At 40.0% G+C, this 14,118-nt stretch overlaps 1 protein-coding gene across 1 annotated transcript in view; it reads right to left on the bottom strand.

The window, feature by feature from the left end:
* Positions 1 to 14,118, bottom strand: part of pappaa (pregnancy-associated plasma protein A, pappalysin 1a) — a 357,796-nt gene that overhangs the window by 126,672 nt on the left and 217,006 nt on the right. The gene's annotated exons all lie outside the window — the stretch shown is intronic.

Raw genomic sequence — 14,118 nt, 5'->3', positions numbered from 1 at the left:
GTCTGGAGAACTGGAGTGGGTCCAGTTTAGAGAAGGCTTGGATGACCTGCCTCACGATGCTATTTAGTTCCCAATCAGTATTTCCTGAATCTGTACGGAGTGCCATCAAGCTACAGATTATTGCAACACCACAAGTTGTTGACTTGACTGAGATTGACACTGTTACAACCTTTCCTGGTCTATTAGTTTGCCACACTCCAAATGGCGTATTTAGCTCTGGGTGACTGGGAGGACAGATGTGGATGATTTTCATACCGCAGTAAATGCATTACTTTGCAGTTTGTTGGTTAAAGAAACATTTTGAACCACATTTGGGCCACTCTTTGGTTGCTGGTTAACTTGCTCCTTCTCACTGATTACATTAACTCCAACCAAAGTAACTGCACAAATGAATCTCAGAGGAAAAGAACAGGAACATGTCGTAATAGAATTCCTTTTGAAGTAAGATGTTGCAAGTTGCTCTGGGAAGATCTGATTGTGTTTTCCAAGCCAACAAACAGGCAATGGGGCTTGAAGAAAGAGGAAGAAGTATCATAAAGTTTGCAATAACACTGACATCGATTAGCATCGATCTTAGATACACTCCTGCACACACATACCCTTCTTATTTCAGAACCAGAATTAGTTTATAATCACTGATATGTGTTGTGAAATAAGAACATAAGAAATACGAGGGGTAATTGGTAAGTTTGTGGCCTAAGGTAGAAGGGGTCAATTTTAGAAAACCTAGCACACTTATTTTTCCTACATTTACACACTTAGTCCAGCAGTGGTGGAGCATATGGATCCCTTCTTTATAAAAATCGGCATCTTGGACCTCCAAAAGTGGTCCACAGCATGGGGTGATTGATGTTCATGGTCTAAGGTAGAAGGAGATGAGTTCTTAACTTCAAACTTTCTGCATTTTCACTCAAAGAGTTGAACTGCACGTGCATGTTACGAGAGCTGTATAACTCATCTCCGTTTACCTTGGGCCACAAACTTATCAATCACCCCTGCTGAGGACCACCTGGAGGTCCAAGATGTTGCAAGCCAACTTTTTGCGATTCATGCACAAGCACTACCAAGTCTCTCTGCACAACAGAATACTGCAATCTTTCACCATTTAAATAATAATTTGCTCTTCTTTCTTCAAAGTGGATGATCTCGCATTTACCAACATTGTATTTGTTGTTTTGCAGCATTAGTACAGCGCAAGACATAAAAAGTACTTTAAGTTACAAAATAAATAAGTACAAAAGACAAGCAACGAGATGGTTTTTCATGAATTCATGGACCATTATAAACTCTGACGATAGAGGACAGGAAGCTATTTTTGATACATTGAGTTTTGGCGTCCGTAGTTGGCACTGGTAAGACCGGCAATCAATTGCTGTCTCTTAATACATTTGAGATTAGCAGAGAAGACCAATGTGGTCCTGTTGCAGACCATATGTATGGACTAGATGCATCATCAGTGTTGCTATGCTCATGATTTCTGAAAAGTTGAACCATCTCCCTGGTTTAATCTATCATGCAACAATGTTATATCCTAAAGAAATGTAAATGGAGATGCAGATCTTAAGGTTATAAGCCTATCAGTATGTCCGGTTGTTAGAACTTAACTCCCACGATTGTTTTTCTGCTGTGAAGCATGATCTAAAAGTTACCAACCCAGTACCAACTCTTGACATGCTGTGCTAATTCATGAAACTCAACAAGGGTGGCAGAAATTGGTTAAGCCGATAAGTGGAGCACCTGCCTGCTTTTATTTATTGAGCTACCCTTGCACTTATACTTATCCTTAAACCTAATTGAATAGAGAATGATTCTTCATCGCCTGGACCAAGAGATACAAAATACTTGATCTGTGCTGTTTTTGTGATTCACAATACAATCACCTTGAAGTTCAAGTACACCCAAACATAGTAGATGATCACAGTGATGATGTACTGACAACATTTTGACCTAGGCTTTGCTTTTGCATTTCATTAGCACTCAGGTGTGAATCCTTCCCTTGTGCTTCCAGGTTAGAGGCTTAAACACCATGGAGATGGGGTAGTGGAAGCCAAGGGTGTAACGTGAGGATCAGGGTAGGAGAACAAGGTAGGGGCAGTGCGGGGGAGGAAGTAACTCAGAGTGTGGTGGAGGAAGGTAAGAAAGCAAGATTGCAACTGATTTAGGAGGTCCTTGTAATCATAAGACCATAAGACGTACCAGCAGAATTTGGCCATTCAGACTAACAACTCTGTTCTGCCATTCCACCATGTCTGATCCCGGATCCCGTTCAACCCCTTACACCTGCCTTCTCGAGCCGATGGGGTTGAAGAGAATTCTCACTAATCAAGCACAATCACCATTGTTGGCACCCCTGTTCTGGGGGATTTGTCACCACAGGCCATGTTGTCAGCACCAAGTGCCATGTCTTTGAGGAAAAAGGACGTTATTATTTACAGGAAGGGGAATCTATGAGGCAACATTGTCAGAGTTAGTTTTCCTAATGCTGCTGTTAATTGGATGAACTTACAAGAACAAGTGTGCAGGAATATCAAGACACGCTGATGTGAGTGATACAAAATATAGTATATCCTGTTTAATATGTCATAATTTAGTTTTTCCTTCCAAGTCACCATGCCCTAGCATCTCTTTAGAAACAACTGCAGTCATGATTCTTCACATCACTACAGAGAAAGAGCTGGTTTAAACAAACTATGAAAGACAGCTTAGACATGAGTGTGTAAGCTGTGCACTCCAGTGAGAGCCCTACTGATCACAAACAATCACAAGGGGGCACTTTCATTTCATGCGGAAAGATAAAATGGATGCCTCACTCAAATAATATTAGATCAAAGGAGCTGTTTAGAGAGATACAAATTAAATGTCAAGAGCATAAAAATGTTCTACCAATATCATTTTCCCCAGCATCAGAATTAGGTACATAACACCTTTGTCATAATTACAGAGAAACACTCAACACAACAATTAGGCCAGTCACAGCTTAAAGAGGGCATTTGATTTACAAAGTAAAGTTAAAGAAAACAATTCTCAGGAGTAAGATGAGCTACAGAAGACCCTGTGCTCAGATGTCAAGAGCTTTAAAAAATGTTTAACCATCAGATACAACTAGATGCTGCAGTGGCTAGGCCACTTGAGAATTTCCATGCCAATCTGTTCTCTAGGACTTCAAAACCAAGTGTTTTTCTTTCAGAACTTCAAATAAGCAATGTTCCTGTTAGGCTCAAGTTTAGTAATGGCTTTTCCATATGTTGCGTGATGATTGGAGTCTGTTAGTTAAGTTTAGCATTAAAAAGCAGCATTTATTATATATTCTAAGTTAATTTACTATAGAGTACTTTTACTTTGAAATTAGTTTATTTGTGGATAGTTTATGGAAATCTCTTAATAATCTGATAATATGATTAAACTAACAAAGCCATCAACTTGCCCTATTTATTATCAAAGCACAGTATATTCTGTTTGTATCAGTTCATTTCAAAATATTAAAACCACATTATATTGAATGTGGTACTTTGCACCTACCTGTATCGTTTATTTTAATTTAGTTGGTGAACTAAGGTTTGGCTGAGGCTGTAATTGCTACAATCTGCCTTGAAGAGGTATATGTCTGTCAGAAGAGTCTCTGTGATCATAGTAACAATAGCCGTCTGAAGTGAGAGAGTGAGAGAAAAGAAGGGTTATGAAGTGGAATGGAGGAGTCTCTATCTAAATGATACTTGTTTAAAGATCACAGTCTCAAGTATAGTAAGATATTCACGGTCTATCAGAATCACTGCCTTCCTGTATGCTTCTGAAATTTGGAGTACCTATAGCAGGTACTTCAAAGCACTGGACTGATACTACTAGTACTGCCTTGAAACCTACTGGTTGGATAAGGAATCTCAGAGTTGTACAGCACAACAACAGGTAATAAATCCAGAGCAGCAAATACAAAACGCTGGAGGAACTCAACAGGTCATGTAGCATCTGTGGAGAGGAATAAACAATCAATGTTTTGGGCTGAGACCCATCATGAGGACTCAGAAGAGGTTCTTTCAGAAGCCGATCCTTGGTCCACTATACTCATATTGCCCATGATACTGATCTATATTAATCCCATTTATCATCTGTAGTTTTCTGTGTCTCAGTGATTGAAGTGCTTGTCTCGATGCTTCTTAAATATCATGAAAATACTCCCAACACCTCAAAGTGGTAGAACTCCCTGTTTTGGATAATGACAGCATAAGTATAAAATCTTCACGATCTGTTTGCAAAATTCTGATAATTTAAAAAGTACTCTTTGTGAGTATTCAAAAGAGTATGTTTTCTTGCTGGAAATGACGAAGTAAGCAAAAGCCATTGGTTTAGGGTAAAGTCATTTCTTGGATGGTGGAAGTCTGTTAGGTTCTGCTGTCCTTCACTCTTCAAGCTTTCTCTTCCCAGCCCTTAAATGCAACTACTAACTTGACATGTGAGGGTGTTCTTTGCCTTACTCCATTTTAAAAGGTGTATCACTGACCAAGGTGTTGAGATGGAGATAAATCTCTACCAAAGGAGGCGTAAGGGCTCCTTCCTGCCACTAGCCTGTGCAGGTCACCCTAGGGCAAAGTGTAGCACCTGCTTAGCCTCTTGATCAGGATCACGTGAAGCTACAGGAGCAGGCGGTGGATGGTCGTACGAGCAGTCAGTGCGTATCACAAGTCCTGGTTATGTGACCACTGACACCAGGCAGACAATCTCTGAACAGCATTGATAATGGCTGGGTTCACCTGTCTTGTAAAGACACTGCCCAGAAGAAGGGAATGACAAAGCACTTTTGTAGAAAAATTTGCCAAGAGCAATCCTGGTCAAAGACTACGATCACCCATGTCATACAACACGGCACATAATGATGATAAGAAAAACCATAATACCATAATTCAGTTAACATAATCATGTATGGTATCCTTTCTCAAAAATTGCATCAATTATTTAATGACACATACTTCCTTTTGATATCAAAGGCAATTCATTCATTTCTGATCTTGGTTAAAATCCCATTTATTATAAGATGTGCAATTCCATTTCTTTCCTGATGTCACTTAAGGGTCTTAGTTGAAATGAATTTAAGCAATGCTCTGCAAAATCATTGTTGAGTTGACCAATGCTGATTGATTTTCTTGATTTCCTTTCTGACCCAAGCATGTTTTTATTGAATTCAGTTTGCAGCCCCCCTCTAGAGTTACCCAGTTTTTTTGAACACTGACAAAGGTGCAAACCTGGTGGAATAATTGATCTGAATCAGACCACATTGTGGTGTTTTTAACGTCCCTTAGTATGCCCAGTTTTACTTGCCTCTACCCTTCCCTACCTGCTGCTGTGTCTACCATAAACCCCTTCCCCGTGAGCCTTCCCAACAGACAAATGCAAATTCAGCAACAAAGCTACTACTGCAGCAGCGGTCTAGCAGTTGGGTTGTGTCAGATCTTGTTATTCCATCCAAAAAGGCTGTAACCTGCAAACTTTCAATTTTATGTAAATTCTAATCGTTCCCTATTGTATAGATAACACAGCAGCACCATCACATGATTTGTGAGTGAAGCAACAAAGATAACAAATACAAATGCATCTGAATTGTCACAACATTGGCCTCTTGTTCTCCCGTTGGTTTGCTAATTGTTAACATGGATTTATCCGAGTATTCCCATAGTGTAGTGCTTGTTGTCCTTTGCAGTCCAGAAGTTTTGGAAATGGTCCGTCAGCATTCCTGACTGCAAAATACCTATTTGTTAGAATTGCATTTTCCAGCAAATGTTACCAGCAAGCTATTTTGCTACATTGTAAACTGAAAACAGAAGTTATATAGAAGTTTTAGTAATTAGTTTTGAAATGACTAACAAAATTGATTGTCAGATTAGAGAGAAAATGATACTCGTATTGCACCTTCCATGTCATCTGAGAATCTTGCAGTCAAAATGAAGTACTTTACTGTTTAAGACAGTCTAGCGTTCAATGGATGTTTAGCAGGCCGTTGCAAATTGCAGTATAGTATCAACAAGATAATTGTTTTTTTTTAGTTTTAGTTATTAATCAGTGATGGTTTTAGTGAGAATCAACACCAAACTGGGAATCAGATTTCATGATGTCTTCTGTGGTCCTTTTGAAAAGGCGAACAGGACCATGGTTTCATGCTTCAATGAAATGCCTTCCATTCCATTGGTGTAGTCTCTCATTCTGAGTTCTATCATAGAATCTAAAATGCTTTTAGCAGAGAAATTAAGTTTGGTGTGCTAAGCTGAAAAAGGGTTTTCTTGGCATATTGTCCCACAAATGTGGGACATTGTTACTAGCATTGTCAAGCCACCATTACTTGGAAGCTCATTCCCTCTTATATATGCATTCTTTTATTTTAAAGTCTCATTTCAGTTAGTAACTTGTGTAAAAAAAATCAATTTAGAATTAAAGTCTTACTGTTCTTTAACTTTGTGCTGTAGGCAAATTCTTGTTCGCTTTTGTTAATGTAATCTGAGCATTTTCTGTACAGAATACAGTGTGAATATCATGTGAAAACGATGATAGATGGAATTGGGACAGCACAGAGTAACTACTTCATCAAAGTGGTGAAGAATCTTGGTTTAAGTCATTCATTCTATTGTCCCCTTGATGTGTGTGTGTTTACCCTGAGGAATAGTCCCATTCCACATCATGTTCTTGCCCATTGACCCATGGTAAGCTTGGTGAAGCTGGCTACCACAGTTGAATTTTAACTTTCAAGCATTGTAGATAGGCCCAGAAAGCTAAGACCTGCTATGTTTATAGTCCCCGCATCCCTTTTAGCATTAACACAATAGCCAGTGGATGACGGAAGTTGCAAGTGTCCGATATGTAATATTTTCATATTTGTGTAATTTTGTAAATATATTGTTTGGTTAAGCATTCTTTGATTGACTAATTCATCATGGATTATGTGCAAAATATGTAAAAGGCATACATTATTACATCACCACGTCATATGTGGATATATGCCAGACTAAAGGAAAAGAGTTAAAAATAGACAAGTTATCCCAAGCACCATGTTTTTCTTCCAAATGGTTTTATATTTTGGAGTTAACAAAGCATAACAGTGGTATTGAGTAAGTTTTTACACTAACTCGAGACACCTACCTACCTGTTGAAGTGCATCAAGATGTTTGTGTTTTTAAAAAATGCAGCACGCTTTCTTTGTAAGAGGGAGCGAGATGGTTAATTTGAAAGAGGCAGAAAATGGGTGATAATAATAAATAGAAAGCAGAAATGGCTGTCTACATTGGAAAGATAGATGTGCTTGATTGCACAAAAGATAACTGAGGGATGTATACTGAATGGATTGAGCAGTATTTTAAAGCAAATGAAGTAGCCAGTGAAAAGCAAGTGCCAGTTTTGCTGAGTACAATAGGTGGAAGAACATATAGTTTGCTTTGAAGTGTAGCTGCTCCCACCAAACCAGCCAAAGTGAGCTGTGCTGAAATGTGAAAGTAAAATGGGGATATTTAGAACCAAAACCATTGTTGATTATAGAATACTTTTAGGCTTCATAAGTAAATCAAAAGGAATGGAAGTCCATTTCAGTATACGTAGCTGGATTCAAATGATTATCTGAGCATTGTCAGTTCTGTGGGCTTAATGATGCACTGAGAGATTGCTTAGTTTGTTGAGTCTTACAAGAAAACATTCAAAAGCAGCTCCTAACTGAAGTACAAATCACATTTAAAAGAGCAGTTGAAATCACTGTATCAATGGAAACACAATTGGTTTGCAGTCAAGAATGAAAGTGAGTGTGAAAAAAATTGCAGCATCTGAACACAAACCGACCTGGCCAAACAAATTGTGTTATTGTTGTGGCAGGGCTCATATATACCAGTCCAATGCAGGTTCAGAGGTGAAGCTTGTAGAAAATGCAGCAAAGTAGGAGACAGACAATGAGTATGTCTGGCAGACAAAAATAATTGGATCACACAGAGAAGAGAAAAAGATAAAAAAATCAAGTTGCAGTTTCAAAAACAGCACTAATCTACATGCTGTTGATGAAAAATCTGATTATAATAACAGTGACATCGAACTGGGTAGCCTTGAGATTTACAATTGTGAAACTAATAACAGACAAGCTATATGGTTTATACCAGAATTACGTGGCAAACTAATTGTATTGGATGCTGGCTCAGCTGTTTCAGTCATTCCAGAAAAAGAGTTTGAATAGCATTTGATAGATATGGGACTGAAGCCTGCAGATGTCCAACAAAGAACTTACACTGGAGAAAAGATAACTCCTGCAGGAATGACATTTGTAACAGTGAAATGCAACAACCAAGAAGCCACATTGCCTTGTGAGTGCTAAGAATAGGAGGACCAGCATTGTAAGGCCATGATTAACTGAGACAACTTCAAGATTATTGGAGATCCATCTACCATTTGCATGCCATATCCCCTGCAATAGATTCAACTGAAAGCAAATTAAGAAAGATACTTGATGCTGCCACAGCAGAGTTCAAGGATTACTGAAACATTGGAATACTCAAATTCAATGGGTAAAATAGTATTAAATGACAATGCTACACCTAAGTTTTACTAAGTCCATCTAGTTCCTGATACCATCCATGATAAAGTAGCCAGTGAGCTAGGTTGCATATAGGCTGAAGGAACTCTTTCCAAGGCTGATGGAGCCCATGCCTGTAGTCCCAGTAGCTAAGAAGAATGGATCTGTCTGGATCTGTGGCAATTTTAAAGTCACCATCAACTCAGTACTGAAAGTAGATTAGTACCCTCTACATAGGATAAAGGATATCTCTGCAAACCTCTCTGGAGGGAAACTTGTGGACTTAGCTGAGGCCTACCTACAGATGGAGATATAAGAAGGGTCTAAAGTGTTTCTCACCATAAATTCTCACAAAGGGCTTTATAATAAGCTTATTTTTGGAGCAGCATCTGCACCTGCGAACTAGCCAATAACGATGGACCAGATGCTGCAAGGCTGCCCAGGCACTCGGTGTTACCCGGATGACATCATTGTTACCAGTAAGGATGACAAGGAACATCTCAAGACAGCAATAAAAAGATTAGAAGATAATGGGTGCAAGTGTGAATTCTTTAAACCAAGCATCACTTACTTTGTTCACACCTTTGATGCACAAGGATTAAACAAGTGTGCTGAAAAAGTTCAAGCAGCGATGAATGCCCCAAGGCCAAAGGACATGTCACAGTTGTGGTCCTTTTGGAATTCGTCAGTTACTTTAACAGGTTCCTGCCAAACCTAACAACAGTGTTCCACCCCTTGATCTCTTTACTATATATCAGACAGAAATGGTGATGGACAAAGAAGTGTGAGTCCTGCTGAAGGGTCTCGATCCAAAACGTCAACTCTACTTTTTTCCATAGATGCTCCCTAGCCTGCTGTGTTCCTCTAGCATTTTGTGAGTGTTGCAACGAATTGTGAGGTGGCTTTCCAAAAGTCAAAGGAAGTGGTGACATTATACACTGTGCTCATGCGCAATGATCCATGTTGTCCAGAGGAGCTTGCCTGTGAGGCCTCGGCTTATGATACAGGTGCAGTAATGTAACGTTATGAGTGATGGAAGTGAATGCCCCATGGTCTTTGCATCATGTTCCCTTACCACTGCAGAGAGAAATTACACACAGATTAATAGAGAGACCTTGAGCCTGGTTGGTGGTGTAAAATGTTTCAACCAGAACTTGTATGGAAGAGCATTTACCCTCATTACTGATCCTCAAACACTAGTGTCCATCTTCAATCCACAGTAGGGTGTTCCACTGATAGCAGCAACACAAATGCAGAGTTGTGCTCTGTTTCTTGAAGGACACAACTACCAGATTGAAGATCACGCGCATTCAACAGTGGTTTTCGACCTTGCCCTTTACGCACTGAGATGTCTCTGAATTCTCTGAAACTTTACACAATATTATGTATTGTAGATGTTGAAAGACCTAAATTCTCTGCAATCTTGCATTGGCAAATGTTCCTTTTGAACTGACTAACAATTCTCTCACGAATCTTGGCACAAAGGGGTGAGCCACGACCCATCCTTGCTTACAAAGACTGAGCCTTTGATGGACGCTACTTTTATACCCAGTCATGATACCTCACCTGCTACCAATTAGCCTGCTTAATGTGGAGTCTTCCAAATTGGTGTTACTTGAATATTCTGTGCACTTTTCAATCTTATTTTAACTCTGTCCCAACTTTTGTTGATTGTGTTGCAGCCATCAAATTCTAAATTTGTGTATATTTACAAAATACAATTAAGTTGGTCAGTAAAACTATTGAAAATCTTTTCTTTGTACTTTTGTCAGTTAAATAAGGGTTCACGTGAATTAACATATCACAGATTTTTGTTTTTATTGCATTTTGGAAAATATCCCAACTTTTCTGGAAATGGTGTTTGTATATTGTAGCTGTATCATACAGTATAATGTGTATGTGTGTGTATGTATATGTGTGTGTGTGTGTGTGTGTGTGTGTGTGTGTGTGTGTGTGTGTGTGGCAGTGCTTGCAAGGATTTGTGATCTCCTGTCAGCTATCAAGGTGAGGGTGGAATGTCACTGATGAGGTGCTCCAATACGATCGGCCCCATTATTCTTCCTGGCATCACCACTTTGATCAATGGCAATCAGGAACAGCATTCCTGATCTGTCACCCATCTTGGTCCTTACCCTGGCAATGAGGTCAATGCTAGAGCTGCTTCCACTGACCTGACTAACATTTACTAACGCAACACAAACCTCAGCTGAGAAGATGAAGTTTTCTGTTCTGTACAGCGGTGTGTTCACTTATTGACTGATCTCCTCGGAGAGCCAGTAGGAAAACTGTTGCTGCTGTTAGTTCAGCTCTTTCTTAATATCAGGCTCTTCCCAGCCAAATCCCCTGTCATAGCCATCATCTCTTGCAGTTTATAGATGGAAAAAAAATGGTACCAGACAAGAATGAACAAAGAGTAAAAGTATTAGTTTCTCTGTATAGTGAGACGCACTCCACTCTTCAGAAAAAGAGATTCCTCCTCTTAAAGGTTTCACCTCTGAACTGCATTTATTATTTTCCTTTCTGTTATATGTGATTACTCTTTGCGATCACATTAACTGCAACTCCAATTATATTAATAATATAAATTCAAATATTGCCTGCTAGGCAGTGTATTTTCTACCCGCTAATCACTGCATTGTGCTGTGTCAATTTGTACCAGCAGGACTTATCAAACTATCCACAACTGAGCTACTCTATGGTTAAATCAGAGACACTGCGTGCAAGGAGTTTCCTTCCTTAAAAAATTTACAGCTGTGTTCCACTTCAAGTACTTTTTAACTACCACTGGCTACTGTGCCTCTAATTAATCACAGATGCAAGTCTTATTTTAATATAAGGTTATGAACCCCCACTTTTTTTTATTCAAACCAGGTTTGTTTTCAGTTACCATTACACCCTCCGTGGACGCACAACTCTGACAGACCCTCTGTCACTGCTTCCCCCCTCCGATCTCTGCTACTGTCTCTCACTGCTCCCCCTCACTAAATTCTCATCGTGCATACCCCATCCCCCCCTTTGATTTGCCAGAAACGCTGGAATGTTGGGAAGGGCTCCCCTTATGCACCTTTCTGAAGGAAACTATCCAGAATCTGAGAGTTTCCTTCAAGATGGTGCCTTTGGGGAGTCCTTAACAACACTCTCCTCATCCAAAACTATTTCTGTCTGCTGCCTACAGCCACATGGATGAAATTGAGAACGTAGCGAGGAACTCGTGGGTAGAAATCCATCATGGGAAGTTTGTATAGGAGGGGCAAAAGCTCAGTTTCAGTTTAATGCCCTATCATGGTGCATCCTTACAAGAGAAGATGTGAGGTTGCTCATGGATTGCTGCTAACTTCAAAACAAGTTCAGATCCATTTGCTGTGTTTCACTTGTCTTGCGATTCTAGCATTCTACTCCCCACACTCATGCTTGCCTTTTCCAAGGTATTCTTTCTCATACCATGGCATTTACATTAACAGGGACAAAGAGAAGATATACAGCAATACTGCCATGTCTGCTGTACTGTGATACAGAACATGCAGTTCTAATGGCAGCAAAAGTGTCGGTGTGTCTGAGTAAAGCTGAACTGACTTGATGGAAAATCAGACACCAGTGGCTGCTGGAAATCTGAAATTAAATAGAAAATGCTTGGAACACTCTGGTGTCCAGGCAGCATCTGTGGAGACAGAAACAGATGTAAACAAATCCAAAACGTTCTATCTATTTCTCTGTCTTTACAGGATGACCTGGTGAGTGTTACCAGCACTTCCTGCTTTTATTCACCTAAGTGATTTCTGGTATATGGACAGACAGAATTAGGTGCATTTGCTCTCTCTCTGCTAACTGCTCAGTTGTAGTGTTCGCAGGGGCCATCAATACAAAATCTCTGATGTGGTGTGAAGTTCAGATTTTTACAGAGTATTTTCATAGAAACATAGAAAACCTACAGCACAATACAGGCCCTTCGGCCCACAATGCTGTGCCAGGCATGTACTTATTTTAGAAATTACCTAGGGTTACCTATAGCCCTTTGTCTTTCATGTACCTAACCAGGAGTCTCTTAAAAGACCCTATCATATCCGCCTCCACCACTGTCACTGGCAGCCCATTCCAAACACACACCACTCTGCGTAAAAAAAAAAAATTAGCCCTGACATCTCCTCCGTACCTACTTCCAAGTGCCTTAAAACTGTGCCCTCTCATGCTAGCCATTTCAGCCCTGGGAAAAAGCCTCTGACTATCTCCTTGTAATAACCATTCAAAGTTGTATCTGTGTTGAATAATGTTAGTTACTGTTATCTTTTTACTGCACAATGTAGTGTGATTCTTGCTGAACAAGTATCTAATTCTGAAAAAAAAACAAATGAGGCACATTATGTCTCTTCCAGCTTGTACTCTTTTCCCAACCCCGCCTTCTCATTTCTGGCTTCTTCCCTTTCCTCTCCAGACCTGATGAAGAGTATTGTCCTGAAACATCGACTCTTTATTCCTTTCCATAGATGCTGATTCCCTCCAGGATCTTGTGTGCATTACGTTATTTTTCATTGATTTTGTTTGTAATATTTCACTCATTCCTGTGAGTAGGCTTTCTTACTTCCCTTTCCTGAAATAAAAAGTCATTTTAAACTGTGATTTGTGCTTCCTGGTTTGCTGACAATGACACTTCTTCAATCTGACCGGCTATTCAACCTGCTTAATGGCTTTCCTGTTCCTGGACGCCATGGGCCCCCTATGTTGATGTTGCCAGTCTGAGAGCCACTTTGGAGCAAGGGACATTGACGCTGATCTGCTTGCTGGATCCTTGTGGGTTGCTTGCTGCAATGTCATTGGGGTCCGCCATCCCTTTGCTGCTGACCTCAGAATCTCGGCCATTAGGAACATGAGGTCTCTCTTTTAGTTGTTGGAGGAACTGAGTAATTTTCCTTTGTAGGTACTCGATAATATGCAAGTGTTCCAAAGGCTGTTTTCCAGGGGCTCAGAGTGTTGACTTGCGGTTTGGCAGCTGTACAAGGAGCAGCCAAGAGACAGCCTCGCTGTTCAAGGGAGTGCAGAGGATGGCACAGTAGCTTAGTAGCTGTGTTTACATGGGCAAGTTGTGCCTCAAGCGAAGCCAAACACAATTACAGAACACAGTTAACAAAGATGTACTTTCTTGGAATTCATTCAAATTATTTAAGCAAAAACAGTTTAATTTTAGATTGCTGCAGTAGTGATTGGGTACAGAATTAGATTAAGCTTACTTAACTCTGAATGCAAGGATAGGGCAGCAAAACATGAGCATAATGCATGTTTTACATAGGGGGATCATTTAGAAAGACGCACACTATTAATATGCTGGTACTATGGCTTAGGAACTGCTGGTGTTGGGAATACATCATCAGTGACAAGAACTGGGCAGGCAACCCAGTTGTCCTGCTTTCACCTCTGTTAACACCCCTCCTCTCCCCATGAATAAGCAGACGCCCCCCCACCCCACCCAATACCCAAGTCTAGTTACTGTGTTTCTGCATTCCAGATCAAGTCAACTCAGGACAGTGGGATTCCGCGTATTTGCTTTTGTTTTGCACTGTGACCAAATTTTGAATCAAATTCAAGACTAAGGATAAAAC

This window comes from Hypanus sabinus, chromosome 18 (genome assembly GCF_030144855.1).
Source record: "Hypanus sabinus isolate sHypSab1 chromosome 18, sHypSab1.hap1, whole genome shotgun sequence".
In the NCBI taxonomy this organism is placed as follows: Eukaryota; Metazoa; Chordata; class Chondrichthyes; order Myliobatiformes; family Dasyatidae; genus Hypanus; species Hypanus sabinus.
Note: the sequence above shows the minus strand (reverse complement) of the source record. Positions and strands in the feature narration are given on the sequence as shown.